This window comes from Sciurus vulgaris, assembly GCF_902686455.1.
Source record: "Sciurus vulgaris genome assembly, chromosome: 1".
NCBI classification, from domain to species: Eukaryota; Metazoa; Chordata; class Mammalia; order Rodentia; family Sciuridae; genus Sciurus; species Sciurus vulgaris.
This window is the reverse complement of record NC_136461.1, coordinates 88,713,504-88,729,958: the sequence shown is the minus strand read 5'-3', so window position 1 is coordinate 88,729,958 and position 16,455 is coordinate 88,713,504. Positions and strand designations below refer to the sequence as shown.

The window sequence follows — 16,455 nt, the reverse complement described above, 5'->3', positions numbered from 1 at the left end:
TTGGTCTCATAAAAGGCCCAAGTCTATGGGGACAGGAAAAGATGGACAACAACTTTTCAAATCATGAGCCTAAATAAATCTTTCTTTCTCTTAAATTGTATATCTCAGGAATTTTGCCAGTGTCAGGATGACTAACACAATTATAAAACAAGTCTCAAATGTCAGTGCATCTCAACAAGTACCATGCACACAGGATGCCAATAACACTTTGTTTTAGGGCTGTCCCATCCTGACATTTTTTAAGACTACCTCTAGATATACAGATAAATTGAGCAGTTACTCAGTTCCCATATGCCTCATTTCTCTGAACACATTTTCATATTAGTAGTATCTTGTCTTAATATACTACATGTTATAATTGATGAACCCTTATTGATACATCTTTATTCACTAACATTTATAGATTAAGTTAGATTTCATGTTTTGTGTTCAACAGCCCTGTTCATTTTGACAAATGTGGGATGCCATTAACCCCATTACAGCATCATACAGAAAGTTTCACCACTGAACACATCCCTGTGCTTCACCAGTTCCTCCTCCCACTTGCCTCTCCTTAGCAACTGCTCATCTTTTTTACTCTTTCTATACTTTTGACTTTTCTCCGATGTCGTCTAGTAATGGTATATCCCAAAGTGTGTAGGTTTTCAGACTGGCTTCTTTCTCATTTTATATCTTTTAAGTTCCTCCATGTCTTTTCGTGTCTCCATAGCTCACATCATTTTATTAATTACTCGTTCATCCTAGGTATTCACCACAGTTTGTTCATCCATCACTTAGGGAAGGACATTTTGGTTACTTCCAGTTTTTGTCAGTGAAGAATAAATGTGTGGAAAGCATTCATGTGTAGTTTCATTTTGTTTTGTGTGTGTTAACATAAGTTTTTCATCTCATTTTGGAAAGTATCTAGAGCTGCAATTACTTGATTATATGGTAAAAACTACATTTAGTCTTGAAAAAAACTACTGAACTGACTTCCAAAGTGACTAATCATTTTCATTTCTACCAGCAATGACTGAATGCTCATATGATCAACTTTTTGACAATACTTGGTGTTGTCGTTTTAAAATTTTAACTCTTCTAACAATTGTGTCAGTTATCTCATTTTTCTTTAATTTCCAATGCCACAGTGAAAACTAATTTTGAACATTCTTTAAATGCTTACTTGACATCCTCTATATTTCTTATTTGGTGAGGTGTCCAGATATTTCACACATTTTTAATTGGATTTCTTGCCTTGATATTGTTGAGTTTTAAAAAGTTTTGAATATTTAGGATTCCAGTCCTTTACCAATTCTGTATCTTGTCAACATTTTCTTCACACCTGTGAAGGGTTTGTTCATTCTCTTAACATCACTTTTAACAGAGCAGAAGATTTTATTTCAATGAATTTCACCTTACCAATAATTTTATTTTCTGGATTGTTCTTTTGCTTTTGTATCTAAGGGTCAGCATCAAATCAAATATTGCTTAGATTTTTCTCATGTTATCTGGAGGGAGTGTTTTAGTCCATTTTGGGCTCCTTTAACAAATTGCTTGGGTCTGGGTACTTTATGAAGAAAAGAGTTTTAATTTCCTCAGAATCCTGGATGAGAGATGGGCAAGCACATTTGGCTAGAGGCTGTGCTGTGTCACAACATGGCAAATGGCAGCACAGAGTGGAAGCATGTGCTAGAGATACCACCAGGTGAGAGAAGAAGCAGGAGAGAGAGGAGACTTCTCCTTTACAACAACCTAATCTCATAGGAACTGACTCAGTCCTGTTTTCCTTGTGAAATTACAAAACTTCATGCTGACGGAGGTTCTCTTGATTGATTCTTTTTAAAGCCCCCATCACCTCAGTACTGCTACAGTGGGGAGCAAGGAGCCACCACATGAATCTTTGGGGACACATTCAAGCCACATTCACACCATAGCATAGTATTGCAGTTTCACACCTCACATTTACATCTGTGATCCATTTTATGAAAGGCGTAAGAATTCTGTCAAGATTTTCTTCTTTAATGTGGATATCTAGTGGTTCCAGCACCATTTATTGAAGAGACTATTCTTTCTCTGTTAAATTGCTTTGAAACTTTGTCAAAGATCAGTTGACTTATATTAATGAGTCCTATTTTCTGGGCTCTGGGTTCTTTTCCATTGTTCATTCTCTTGGTTTTTTTCTTTATTCACCGATTTCACACTGTTTGGGTTAGTTTAGCTGTATGCTAAGTCCTAAAGTGGTAATATCAATCTTCTTAGTATTTTTCTGGTCTTCAGTGTGAGAACCTTCAGTGTGGTTGGGTTTTGTTATAGTTTCCATCTGGAAGATCCAACAAAGACTCATACCCAATGTAGCAATATTCAGAGGTGGCTTTTAAGATAGGATTGGGTTGTGAGTGCTCTGATGTCATCAGTGGATGAACTCATGATGACTGAATGACCTACTGGGAGGTGGTGGAGAATGTAATGCAGAGTCAGATCATGAGGGGTCAGCCTCGAATAGTGTTTCTCGTCCCCAGCAACTTTCTCTGTCTCTCTACTTCCCAGCTGCCAGGAATTGAGCAGTTTTCCTCCACCACACCTTTCCACCATGCTGTTCTGCCTCACCTTAGGCCCAAAGCAATGGAGCCAGCTGACCATAGACTGAAACCTCTGAGACCATGATCCAGAAGAAATCTTTCCTCCCCTAAGTTGTTTTCCTTGGCTCTTTGTCACATTGACAAAAAGTTGAATGAGTGTTTCTTATAGGTAAAGTTACAAAAGACTCAGAATCCTCCCAAACTCTCAGTCCTTAGGATTATTAACTTCAAGGGGACTAGTCACAGTGTTTAGCAATATGTGGATTACCAATAAAATGTTCTACCAGTTGCTGGCTGCAGCAGCTTCTATTCCTACTGTGCTGTGAATCAGTGTGTTAGAAGGTATTTTCTTGTTTGGATATAACAGGTCATCCTGAGACTTCATTCCAATATAAAAAGAACTGAATAATTTCAGTTAGTTCAGGATTAACCAATGTAAATGCATAATTTATATTTTGTCAGGTTTAATAGTTGTGTAATCATCACCAGCTTCCAATTTGTCTCCTCCTCACAATCTCCTGAGTCTCTTTGTCATCATTCCCTCTCCATAGTCACCAATACTAGGAAAGAAAAAATTTTTTGAATATTTGATATCACTGCATAATTTTTTCTTTTTCTGTGACTTTATTGAATGGATCATTGTGTTACTCTCCAGACAAGTAGAGGAGGGATTGCATTGTAGTTACTTAATTTGGCAACAGTTAGCACTCCTGGAAGTTTATTGTTGTCCTTGATCTTGTTTATCTATACTGGTTAATGGTACTTGGTATAAAACATTTTCTGGTGATCTTAAATGAAGAAGATGCTAAAACCATCTGCCATAAGAAGTGGAGGGAGATGATAAATTTGCAGATAAGGCGATGTGGAACTGAATATTTTATCTCTTTATTCTTTCAGAAAATGGGTGGTCATTTAAATGGCCATCAGGTCACTGCAAAGACCTTCATGTCTCTTTTAGTTTTCTACAGTCCAGAGCTTATTTCACTTAGCATATATTCTTTATTTCCATTCATTTACTTGCAAATACTGAGAAAACCACCCATTTGAGGTGGCCCCTGTTAAGGGGTGAAATTCTGTGCCTGTCACAGAATTTATTAGTTCAATAGCCTTCAGTTCAAACACCTGGCTGCCCAGAGGTAGAAGAGATATTGGTGAAAGCTGATATGTCCCGGTTAGGCTGCTTTGTTTACAATCTTGTTTTTGTTTATCTTGAAGAAGAAGCTCTCTCACAATAAATCCTTTTGATGTTTAAACAATATAATAAATGTGTGGATCCTGCTCATGACCAGTCTCTCTCCCATCAGGAGTTTGGTTGGTTCCTGGAATCTTGCTTTCTCTGTATTTGTATTTCCTTGTCTTATTTCCAATCCTCTCACCACCTTGTTTGGGAAACTGATGAAACATTACACAGGGAGCAAAAGGAGGCTTCACAATACTAGACTTTAAATTATACTACAGACCTATAGTAACCAGAACAGCATGGTATTGGCACAAAAATAGAACTGAAAACCACAGAAGCAGAATAAAAGACACCAAGACATACCAAACTGAATACAGTTCTCTCATACTAGACAAAGGCACCATAAATATACATTGGAGAAAAGATAGCCTCTTCAACAATTGGTGCTCAAAAAACTGGAAATCTATGTGTAATAGATTACAATTGAACTTCTATATCTCACCCTGCACAACACTCAACTCAAAGTGAATCAAGGACCTTGGCATTAGAGCAGAGACCCTGTGCATCCTAGAAGAAAAAGAAGTAAATAAAGAATCAATAAATGAGATGGCATCAAACCAAAATGCTTCTTCACAGCATAGAAAACAATGAAGAATGTACATAGAGAGTCTATAGAATGGGAGAATATCTTTATCACCTGCACCTCAGAACACTAATCTCCAGGATATACAAAGAACTCCAAAAACAATACCAGGCTGCGTCACTGAGGTCAGAATGTCTGTGTGTGACTGCTTTTGTGGCAGCTGTTGGTAGGGCTGCAGCGTTTCCCAGGTTGATTATGATGATGACTTTGCACAGCCTGTGAACATGGAATAGGCAATGCTGCACAGGTCCAGGTTGTTTGCTGCAAGTCAGGTGTGAGGTCAATTCTACTAAAGAATGCAATCAACTAACGGCTTTTTCTTAGAATTTGAATATGGAGACCATGGGAACAAATGAAGTTGACAAGTTAAAAACTAAATTTATATCAGCTTGGAACAACAAGAAATTTAGTTGGGTTTTGAAAACAAAGACAAATTTTAGTAGAAATTCCCTGGTAAAATTGTGCGTAAAATGTTATCATTTTAAATATGAAGCTTGGACCTGGCCTGACGCATTGAAAATTGAAAATTCAGGTTTTGAATCATGGACTTCCCACTCTGCAAAAAAATTACATCATCATTTGAAGTATTGCTTTCAGGGGAAAGAGAACTCAAAACTCCAACAATTTCTCTGAAAAAAACGATTGGGATATATTCTAAGGATCATGAGATGCAAAATGAAATTTGTCATAGGAAAATCATCTCTTGCTTTGGTGATTCCCCATTGGCTCCCTTTCACTTAGATCAGTTAATAGAGTATGGAAAGAAGTCTGGAAAAATAGTTGGAGATTGGTATGGACCAGCTGTTTTTGCCCACATTTTAAGAAAAACAGTTGAAGAAGGAAGACACCCTGACTTACAAGGAATAACTATTTATGTTGCACAAGATTGTACAGTTTACAATTCTGATGTAATTGATAAACAGAGTGCTTCCATGACCTTTGGTAATGCAGATGACAAAGCTGTTATTATTTTAGTTCCTGTTAGACTTGGTGAAGAAAGAACCAATACTGACTACCTAGAGTTTGTGATGGGCATTTTAAGCCTTGAATATTGTGTGGGTATTATTGGTGGTACACAGAAACAGCCATATTACTTGGCTGGATTTCAAGATGACAGTTAGATTTACATGGATCCTCATTACTGCCAATCTTGTGTAGATGTCAGCATAAAGAATTTTCCTCTTGAAAGACTATGGAATTATGTCTGCTACAACCAATGAAGAAGACCTTTCACAGAGGATGAGAAGAAAAGATTTAAAAGATTCAGCACAGAGGAGTTTGCCCTCCTATAAAGATGAGCACATTTGTGCCCTTTGAGAAGAACTCTGAAAGGGGAAAATGAAGAGGAACAAGTGAATTTGAAAGTTTCATTTTCACAGATACCTTAATTTTATATGATCTTTTAAAAAGAAATATTTGAAAATATAAAAATATGAAGATATTTTTCTGAAAGAGAAATGTTTAATGAATATTGCTTTCTAATAAATATTAAGCAATTCTGGTTGCATTCCTATTTCCCAAAGATCTCTAATGAAATACTACTTTCACTGTAAGCCTTTTAGTCTTCAGTCTTCCATCTGAGCCCATTGTTCTCCTGGAGGTTCTGTGACACAGACCCTCTCAAAGACTGGATACACTAGATAGCATCAAAAGCCTCAGTTTGTATTAATAACCAGAAGGCAAGAGAATGAATCTTTAGTGCTATCTCAGCCTCCTGACATTAATGCAACTAGAGGCTACTTTGGGATATATATTAATAATTAGATAGTGTTTGCTAGTGATGACATACATATAATTATAAATAAGCAGAATTTTGAGTTAAGGTAAACAATAAGATTTTATAATGGTGACTTTTTTATGCTTGCTTTTGAGTCTTTTATGAAGAGTAAATACAAACTATTGGTTTTTCCCATGAATTTAAAGGTTATGTTATTAATGGTAACTACATTCATTCAAATCAGACAAAGGAAATTATAAAATAACAGTAATATTTGCTTCCCATCTCAAGAACGAAATTTTATGAGAATTCAACTTAATATGCAATTTTTAAATCTAAAGTTAAGTACCAAAAAGACATCATAAATCTTCTTCTGATTTTGCTATTTGTGCACCACAGTGTATTAGTACTTAGAAGCCAAGACCATTTTCAAGGTAAATCTGCCTTAAGTGCATTATATGTTACTTAAAGATAAATTTGTGATATAAACTAAGACTTATTGAGCCAGCATCTTAAATTAAATGAAAAAGATATGAGAACATAAAAACAAACAAACCAAAAACAACACAAAGAAACACCAAATAACCTAATCAATAAATGGGCAAAGGAACTGAACAGACACTTCACAGAAGAAATGTGGTCAACAAATATAGGAAAAAATGTTCAACATCATTAGCAATTAGAGAAGTGCAAATAAAACTACACTGAGATTCCATCTCACTCCAGTCAGAATGACAATTTTCAAGAATATAAGTAACATTAAATGTTGGCAAGGATGTAGGGGAAAAGATTCACTTATGTATTGCTGGTAGAACTGAAAACTGGTGCAAACACTCAGGAAAGTGGTATGGTGATATCTTAGAAAACTTGAAATGGAATCACCATTTGACCCAGTTATCCAACTCCTCCACTTACACCCAAAGGACTTAAAATCAGCATACTACAGTGACACAGCCACATCAATGTTTATAACAGCTCAATTCACAATGGCCAAGCTATGGAACCAACCTAGGTACTCTTCAATAGATAAATGGATAAAGAAAATGTGGTATATAAACACAATGAAATATGACTCAGCTATAAAGAAAAATGAAATTGTGGCATTTGATGGTAAATGGATGGAACTTAAGAATATCATGCTAAGTGAAATAAGTCAGTCCCCCAAAACCAAAGGCTGAAAGTTCTCTCTAATATGTGAATGCTAACCCATAACAATGAAGGATAGGGAGTGGAAGTATGGAAGTTCATTGAATTAGACACAGGGGAATGAAGGAAAGGAGGGAGGATGGGGATAGGAGGGCCAGTAGAATGAATCCAACAAACTTTTCCTATGCTCGTACATGAATCCACAACCAGTGTAACTCCACATCATGTTCAACCACAAGAATGGCCCCCTGAGGGCTTCTAAGAATTCAAATAAAGTGCCCCCTGAACCCAGCCCCACCCAGAGCCCCAGGGATTTGTGGTGTAGACAGAAGCAGCACCAGATGTGCCTGGAGGATTGTTAGGTCTCTCTGAAAACACTTGGCCTCTCAGAGTGGGAAATACCTTCATGCTGTGGTCAGATGTCACTGCTTGGGTTAGAAACACTCAGATGGAAAGGTCTGATACTTCTTCTCTTTTGCAAATTTGAATTAGGGGGGAAAAACACTATCCCTTTAAACACCCTCATCTCTCTAGGGAAGTTCTGCTTCCGCATTCTTTCTTGGGCCTTGTGTACTTTTCTCCTGAAGAGCTAACATGTTTCCTGATTATTTTTTTCCAAATAGAAGTCTCCCACCAGGTGATATAGGTGACAGGTAGGTGACACACCTGCATTTTCCCATCTAGGCCTGCACTTAGTGTTGAGCAAAACAATCAAATGAACAAACAAAATTTTCAACTATGAGCAAATAAGATGTGAAATACTTCAGTTCTATATTCCTGTAAATCATCATCTGAGATAGTGATGAAGAATAAGAGGTGGACTGCTGTCAGTATTTAGGTCCAATGGGTTAATAAGAAGATGGGTGGTTTGAACCTCAAAACTTCTGCTTAATCACAGCTGTGCTCCTAGGACATAGCCTTGGTGGATGAAAAGCTGGGACTCTCCATTAAGTTTTTACAGTGAATTCAGTCCACGAGGAGGGTGGCACCACCAATGTTTCCTAGATTACAGAATATATTCTACATTCTACCCTTTACATTGAAAAATAAAGTTTCTATGGAGAATGTTTTTTGAAGTGCACATGAAGAAATGTGTGGGGCCAGCTTGTCCTGTGGAGCAGGAGATACGGTAGAAGGTTATCTGAAGCCCATGCCTCTCAACACTGTGGAAAACAGGGAATACAGATGCTGAATATAGATGGGAGAAGATCTCTGTCTCCTCCGCAGGTGGGATTTGCTAATTCTATTGTCTTGTGGAATTTCCAGATTTATTTGTCATTTCTAACTGGCTACCATTCATTTAATGCTCAGGAATTTTAATCCAGCATATTATATGTAACTCATTATTTTACTATGATGTAGATTTTCTTCAAAGAATTCTAGGAGTTAGTTTGTGCACTCATAGCTTTTAGGCCTCTGCTGGGGCAAAACATCATGGCAGGGGGCATAGTGGTGAACCAAGCTGCTTACCTCATGGCAGCCAAGAAGGAGGGTGGAGAGAGAGAGAGGGAGGAAGAGGCTGAAGAAACATGGTGGTCTACTTCTTCCAACAAGGTGTTACCCCTAAAGTTTTCACGATATTCCAATAGTCCAGGTAGCAATGAATCTATAAATGGATTAATCCACTCATGAGGTCAGAGTGCTTTTGATTCAGTCACCCCACAATGGTCCTTCCTCTGCATACTACTGTACTGGGGACCGAGCCTATATACATGAGCTCTTAGAGGACATGTGAGGTCTAAACTATAACACATGGAATGATGAAGAGATGGAGACAAAGTGTAGATTCCTGAAATATTTTGCTTTGTTCTATTTGCCAGCTGTTATATTATATACTTATAGATTAACATCTATAATTTTATTTAAAAAGAGGTACTACCAGCCATAGGGGAAGATAAATGTAAAAGCAAAGCAAAGACATCAAGACCCATAGTGGAGCTTCAGAGTCCCCTTATTACCCATGTGCCCAATGTTTACACAGTGATCTCCAAGGAGCAGTTGAAGGAGTAGTGTTGTTCTTATCCTTGGAGTCATCTAGAGACTAGCATTTGTAAAGGACTTTTTCCTAAGATTTGGGAGCTGGGTAAAAGGAGACACGTTGAGATTGCTTTTCCCATATTCTAATAAAAGACAGCAAAACAATGTTTTGTAAAAACATGATTTCCTCTGGAACAAACTCAAGAAGGAATTTATCATGTGAACTTTGTTTGAACTGGAAAATATCACCAAGTAATGTTTTACAAAGGGTATGAAGCTCATGTTTGAACTTGAGATTTTTATGACAAACATGCAAAACTAAGGGGTCTAGATGATGAGATGTAACATTTTATTTCTGAAAAACTAACTTACACAGAAACAAAATCTGAAGCACTAAGATAGATGGCTACCATGCCATTTATTGATGTCTGAAACCTAAGTTTTATCTATCACTGAAAATTCCTAGAACATAGTCAATAACCAAATTATTTCTGATTAGTAAATGTTATAGGCTAAATATTTGTGGCCTTTCAAAGTTCACATACTAAACCCTAACCTCTAGCATGGTAGTATTTGGAAATGAAATAAACTAAGAATTAATTAAGACCAAACCAGGTCATGTATATGGGACCCTAATACAATAGGATTTGCCGGGGTCCAGCCCTAGCAGGAGTCCATGGCTTCCACACAGGTAAACGGGGCGCAGGGAGACAGCGTCGGCGATGGATGGAGAATGAAAGACACAGACTCTAGTTCTGGTGCAATCACTCCCACTTTATTCTGGGGAAGGCTGGGTTTATATACATTTTTCTTCAGGCTATAATGGCAGTCGTGTGGTTAATGAAATTAAAGAAGTTTCCAAGCGTAGGCAGAAAACAGTAACCTTACAGATTATCCTTACCTAATCACAATTGTTTTAAGAATATCTAACTATGTCAATGAGCTAATGCAATGTTTATTTCCTTAATATCTAAACTTTATGTGACCTAAGACTATTTTTATTACTCTCGCGGTTAAAGCGATAGACAATCTCATGTGACCATCTCTACTAGGTCCATCTGGTTAATATCTAAATTGCTGAGTTAAGGGCTACAGGAGGGCAGCAGTCGCAGTGGTTATTGTGTACCAACGTTTATTATAGGAGTGACCTATTCTTTGTAGGAAGGAAGGAATGTTGTGAAACCTTATTTTTTTACCCCACCACCATACATAAACAAAACCATCATTAGAATTTAACCAGCCTGTTAGAGACAAAGGCAGATCTATATCTATTTTCTCCAGAGGCTTTCAGGGACTCATTGTACGGTTGCAAAATTATTTTTGACTTTGTTAGTGGTAAAGACCCATTGTTTTTTAGATTGTAGGTAATATTTTCTGGAATTTTTGTTGTATTCCCCTCATCCCCTTAAGCAATCCGTTCAGACTGAAATGAGTAATATATTATCAGAAAAACACAGCAGAAAAAACACCATGCTCTGGAGCAAAACATCCGGCAATTCCCTTTAGGATGAGCCTTTGCAAACATCCTCCAGAGGATCTTTGTCAAGCACTGGATGGAATTCCAGATGCCCCCACAAGGATTAATGTCCTTATAAGCTGAGGCACCAGAAACATCATCTCTCTTTCCTCTCTCTGCATGTACACACCAATGTGAGGCCATGGTAAAAAGGTGACCATGTGTGTTAGGGTTTGGATCCAAGGCATGTCCCAAACCATTTGTGATTCTGCAAGAAATGTTCAGAAATGAATGGAGTCTGAGAGCTCTGATCTCATCAGTCCATCCTGCTTTAATGCACTAACTGGGTGGTAACTGTAGCAGCTGGGGCAGGCTGAAGGTGGTGGGTCACTGGGACAGTGCCCTGGAAGGACCTTCATCCTTCTGGCCCCTCTCCCTTGTGCTCCCTTTTCTACTTCCAGACCCTGCCATGAGGAGATCAGCTTTCCTCCACCACACCCTGCCCCCATGATGTTCGATATCAATTTTGGGCTCAGAGCTATGGATTCAGCTCGCTGTGGACTGAGACCTCTGATATCATGGATCCCAAATAAATTTTTCCTCCTCTGAAATTGTTCTTGTCAGTTCTTTTTTGTCCCAGAAGAGAAAAAAAAAGAAAAAAAAACCTGACAACACACTGGTAATTTGGCTAATCAATCCATGGTATTTTGTTTTGGCTGCCCAAGCAATCTAATACATCCAATGAACAGATTATTATTTATTATTTATTATTTTTTTGGTCTGTCTCCCTCACTGGACTCATGTGGACAGAGATTCCTGTGTTTTTGCTAACTGATTTCCCAATGTCAAGAACATAGCTTACAGGTGGATTATACTCTACAAATGTCTATTAAATGCATGAACGTTCGGAACCACATTATAATTTTCTTCTAAGTGTGCTCCCTAAGCTAGTTACTCCTTTGACACCTGATATCACTGCTGCTTCTTTTTAGCTTTAGAAATAAGCAATATTTGTAGGCACTGCCCTTCAACATGAAAGCAGGAAATATGGGGAAAAATTGAAATCATCTGCTACCCAAAATTTTGGGAGCATACATTTTAACTGTGAGAATAAACAGATGTACCTTCTCCTTTCAATCCAACCATCTCACACACACAAAAAAGAAAGAATAAAGAAAAAGAATAACAATCCAAACATGATTATTTTTAAAATTCCTTGAAAGTTTTAAAACTTCTAGCGGAAAGAAAAGAAATGAGGAAAAACAAGAACGAAGAGGGAAGAAAGCTTAGGAAAGGGGGTAGGGGCCAGGGGCAGGGAATCAATGGGCCTCTTTTTTATTTGGCAACAAGCAAATGCAAGAAAGTTCATTTGTAACTTGTTCAGTTGTCTGTTTTCTGTATCTGCATTCTGACCAGAAGGAACTTTGAGGTTTTTCTGAAGCACATGTGCATCTGCGGCTCTATCCTCTTATAGTAGTTCTTCTTTGTCTCAATAATCTCAAAGCCAAACTTCCTGGAGAAGTCAGTTGCTGACTCACTGTGATCTGAACGTCCAGATAGATGTTGTCAAAAGTGCCATCTTTTTCGCAGATGTTTAGGACGTGATTTAACATTTTAGTTCCTATTCCTAGCCTTCTTAAGATGCAAGACATCCCAGGGTCGTGATGCAGTCTCTTCTGATTCTGTGAACCATCCACCCTGTGCATACTGCACCTAGAGCAATATCATTGAAACAGGCAAGTTTTGCTAGCTCGCTAACCTCCAGCACATCCTTGTAGAACTGTCATTGTAGCTGACTGGAAAGATGACCTGGTTCAATCTCTTCAGCTGTTTAATGTTGTGGTGTTACATCTCCCAGCTCAGCTTTCATCTTCCCCACCTGCTGAGGCCGTCCTTACCACTGCTATCAACGCCTTAGTCCTCACCGCCCAGAGCGCTGGGTGCCCTCAGCCCAGGCCACTGAACCCCACAAGCCGACCTCCTTGCCTGACGCACAGAGCTGAAGGGGTGACAGGGCCACGAAAGTCGAGAGCACCCCTAAGCCTCCGAAGGGGGCAGGGGTGCCTCCAGCCGCCATGCTGCTGCTGCCCCTTCTCCACATGTGCACTCCAGGCACTCAACTCCAGCCACCCTCTGCCTCCTGCCAAAGCCGCTGCTGCACCATCCAGACCTGCAGCCGCATAGCGACCCTGGGCCCAAGCACTTTCTTTGCAAAGCAGAACATGCTTTTAAAAATCACCTTGGTAGATAAAGTCCCTCCTAGCACTTTGCAGTACTGAATTTCCACGTCAATATAGCAGAAGCCCACAGGGCCATAGCAGGACAGTTTGCATGAGGAATCGACTTCATGGATTGCTTTTGCATTCACTAGTCACAGTAACTAGGTCCAATTTTCTTAAAACACACAGTGTAGGGTTGATCATCTCTCTTGTGTTTTGACAGCATTCACGAACTCCAACACTCGGTAAAACCAAACTTGATCTGGTGGGAGGACCTGGGGTTGGCTGAGAAACTACACTGAAAGTATTTGGTGCCCACATGTCAGGAGAAGCCTCCATAAGAAACTGTAACTGCTGCGGAATAATGGATCGCCCTAGGTCCTGGCCCTGCCAGCCTCATATCCTCCTTCTCTCTATCTGCAACAGTTCCTTTGTCCTGTTATTTATCTCTGTATCTTCCTGAATTATCAACATGATACCAGAACACCTGGTCAATTCCAAGGGGGAGGAGAAGGGCTCCATGCATTGTTCAGCTGGCTGCTTTGGCAAGGCAGGGGTGGGTGTAAGCACTCAGGCTGTGCATGAAGCAACCCCTCATGCATTTTCTGTGACCATTGGGTGCCTTTATTCTTCACAGACACACCGTGCAATGCCTGGGGACTCTGGCTACTGCTTGCAGAAGCAGACAGCGAGCAGAAATTCAGCCGCACCTCTAGCAAATGCAGTAATCGACAGGACACCGCTCAGCTGCAGCTCCCCTGAGGACAAAGGGTAGTCATGTGGATTCTGTGCCATAACATGATGCATACCGGAACACACAGTACAGGAGCTTCTAGAAAGCCAGGTGGGCATGCTTCTGCCTTCACAATCTTCAACTCACCATGCTCTACAGTTGTTCCTTTTCAAGGGTTAAAATGTGCCCTGTTCAATATGTATATAAACAGCTCTTTTTTGACACATCTCTCAGTGGCACCCAGCTAAGATTTTACACTGGCAAATTATTTTCCAATTATATTTTAAAATTTAATGCATATTTAAACATGTATATTACTGTAAAAATATGAAAATGCATTTTTTTCTTGTCTCCATCTCCCACTTCTCTCCACCTATATTAATTCATCTCCCCTAATACCATATTTATGTATCTGTGTTGGTTACCTGTGTTACGTAACATAGGAGCACACACTTTTGTCATCTCAGCTTTTGCAGGTCAGGGGTCTGGGCATGGCTCTCTACGTTCTCACAAGACTGCCATCCAGCTGTGGCTGACCTGTTCTCATCTGAAAGCACAGATGGGCCAGGACCCACTTCCAGGTTCTTCAGGTTGTTGGCAGAATCCACTTCATTGGGCTTTAGTACTCCCAGCACTTTGCTTTTAAAAGCCATTGAAGCAGAAAGTCCCTGCTGCTTCCCCTTCCTCCCTGCTAGACTGGCATTCAAAGGACTTCACTGGTAAGGTCAGGCCCCTCTAGGATGATCACCTTCTGATGAATCTGAACTCAGTCAAAGAGGGAATTGTCTTAGTATATTTGTGCAGCTAAAACCAACTAACTAAGACTGGGAAATTTATGAACAAAACAGGTTAAATCATCACAGTTCTGGAGCCTACAAAGTCAAGGTCAAGGTCCCAGCAGATCAGCATCTGGTGAGGGCAGCTCCTCATAGAAGGCCCAGTTGTTCTCACATGGCAGAAGAGAAAGGGGGTCCAGGTGGTCATTGAAGTCTTTGATGAGAGCATTAATTCCATTTCTCAGGGTGGAGCCCTTGGAACTTTCACTTCCCAAAGGCCTCACCTCTTGATACCACCACAATGGAGGTTCAGTTTCATCAGGAATTTAGAAAAGACATGAATGTTCTCACCATAGAGAAGCTTTATTATATCTGCAAATCTCTTCACTTCTCTGCATACAGAACAGAATCCCAGGCACAATGGCCCAGCACACTGACTCTTCTGCCTTGGTGAGAAACCAGTTCAGAACCCACATTCATAGAGGAAAGGACTACACAAAGGCCAGAGCTCTGCCTGCGTCTGCACCTTCTGCCTTTGCCTGTGTGTTGATGGACTCAGGATTGACATGTGCAAACATCGACTCACGCACTGGAGGGGACTTGCAGTCACCTTTGCAACACACAGGGCAGTACATGGATGCTTTGTCCTGGACTATGAAGCTCTGACAGAAGACCTGTGAACCCCTATGCTGTGCAAGCAGGCCTGATGGGGGACTGACAGGAACTGGTGAACATCCCAGTGACCCTGATCTTTGGCCATGGCCCCTGGGGGGCTTCCTCCTCTTCCTTCCAGCTCCTGTATTTTCCTAGAGATAGCACATGGGGCAGTGCCCTGTACCTGACACTTTCCTTCCCTGTCCCCTTTCCAGATCACCCACTAAGCCTTCCTGAGGTCACCTCCCAAGTAATGTGCCTGCCCTCTGGTTCCTGACTCAGCTCTGGACTTGGAACCCCAAACAACACTGGCCTTATCTGGACTAACACCAGACTACTTCAGCACTGGAGTGTGACTCTCCTTCACCGTCCCAACAAAGGACCCTGGCCAGGCAAACACATTCTCCCCTAGATCTGGAGGCCAAAAGTGTGTGACCAAGGCATCAGCACGGTGGAGGGAGAGCCTGCTCCACATCTCTCCTGCTCTCCAGGTTAGCTGCCTTGTGGGTATTTCTTGGAGTGGAGAAGCATCACCTGCACCTCTGCCTTCGTCCCTACATGGCATTCTCCCTGGTTTCAGTGCCTGTCAAAATCTCCCTTTTAATGAGGACAAAGAAATGTCAACAAATAACTTGAGAGAAAATAGAAAAAGATGGAGTCTTTTGTTCCTGAATGATGAAGGAGCTAGACTTCAGGACAGACTTGCTTCTGCAAAGCAGCAGAAAGCCAGATGAAACACTTCTGTGCCCTCTTGCAGGTGAAAAATCCTGCTCTCATGGTCACCAACAAAATTACAGCTCTGCTTCCTGCAGACACTGCCTCGCTCATCATATAGCAATGCCACAAGTTCCTAAACTGTAGGATCACCAAGACACTTTAAGAAAATCTCCCAGGCTTTGCACAAAGAATCAAATTACTGTGTTCTACAATCTCTCAATATTGTTTCTTTGTTGCTATGCTACTAACTTCACCCATGTTTGGGGTAATTTCTGTCATCTGGTTTTTGACTCTTAAGGATTGCTTTTCAAATTCAGTTTTCTTCCTAATTTTGTAAAGTATTTTCATCATTGCAAATTTAAATCTCCAAAACAAGTTGTATCCTTGCCCAATCTACGTCATTTCTTCACCCATTTAAAAATAAGTACATTTTTAACTTTTTAAAAATTATAAATTGACAAGCTATAATTGTACATGTTTCCAGGAGACAGGGTTACAAATTATGAATACAATGTGGAGTAATAATCAAATTCCCTTGTTCCCTACCTCAAATACTCATATTTTTTTGTGGCAAGAGCTTTTGAAATTTACTATTAGCAATTTTGGAATGCCCAGTGCATTATGATTCAGTATGTTTACAATATTGTATAATACATCTGAATGAAAACATTCATTTCCC

At 39.9% G+C, this 16,455-nt stretch overlaps 2 pseudogenes across 2 annotated transcripts; one reads left to right on the top strand and one right to left on the bottom strand.

Moving 5' to 3' along the window:
* The first annotated feature begins 1,635 nt into the window (after positions 1 to 1,635).
* On the top strand, positions 1,636 to 5,601 carry LOC306654127 (cysteine protease ATG4C-like; annotated as a pseudogene). The gene is made up of 2 exons: positions 1,636 to 1,684; positions 4,875 to 5,601. The product of its transcript is annotated as a cysteine protease ATG4C-like (transcript).
* A 6,456-nt stretch (positions 5,602 to 12,057) lies between these two features.
* LOC306654119 (N-alpha-acetyltransferase 50-like) lies at positions 12,058 to 12,547 on the bottom strand (annotated as a pseudogene). Its single transcript has one exon. The product of its transcript is annotated as an N-alpha-acetyltransferase 50-like (transcript).
* Between the last annotated feature and the right edge of the window lie 3,908 nt (positions 12,548 to 16,455).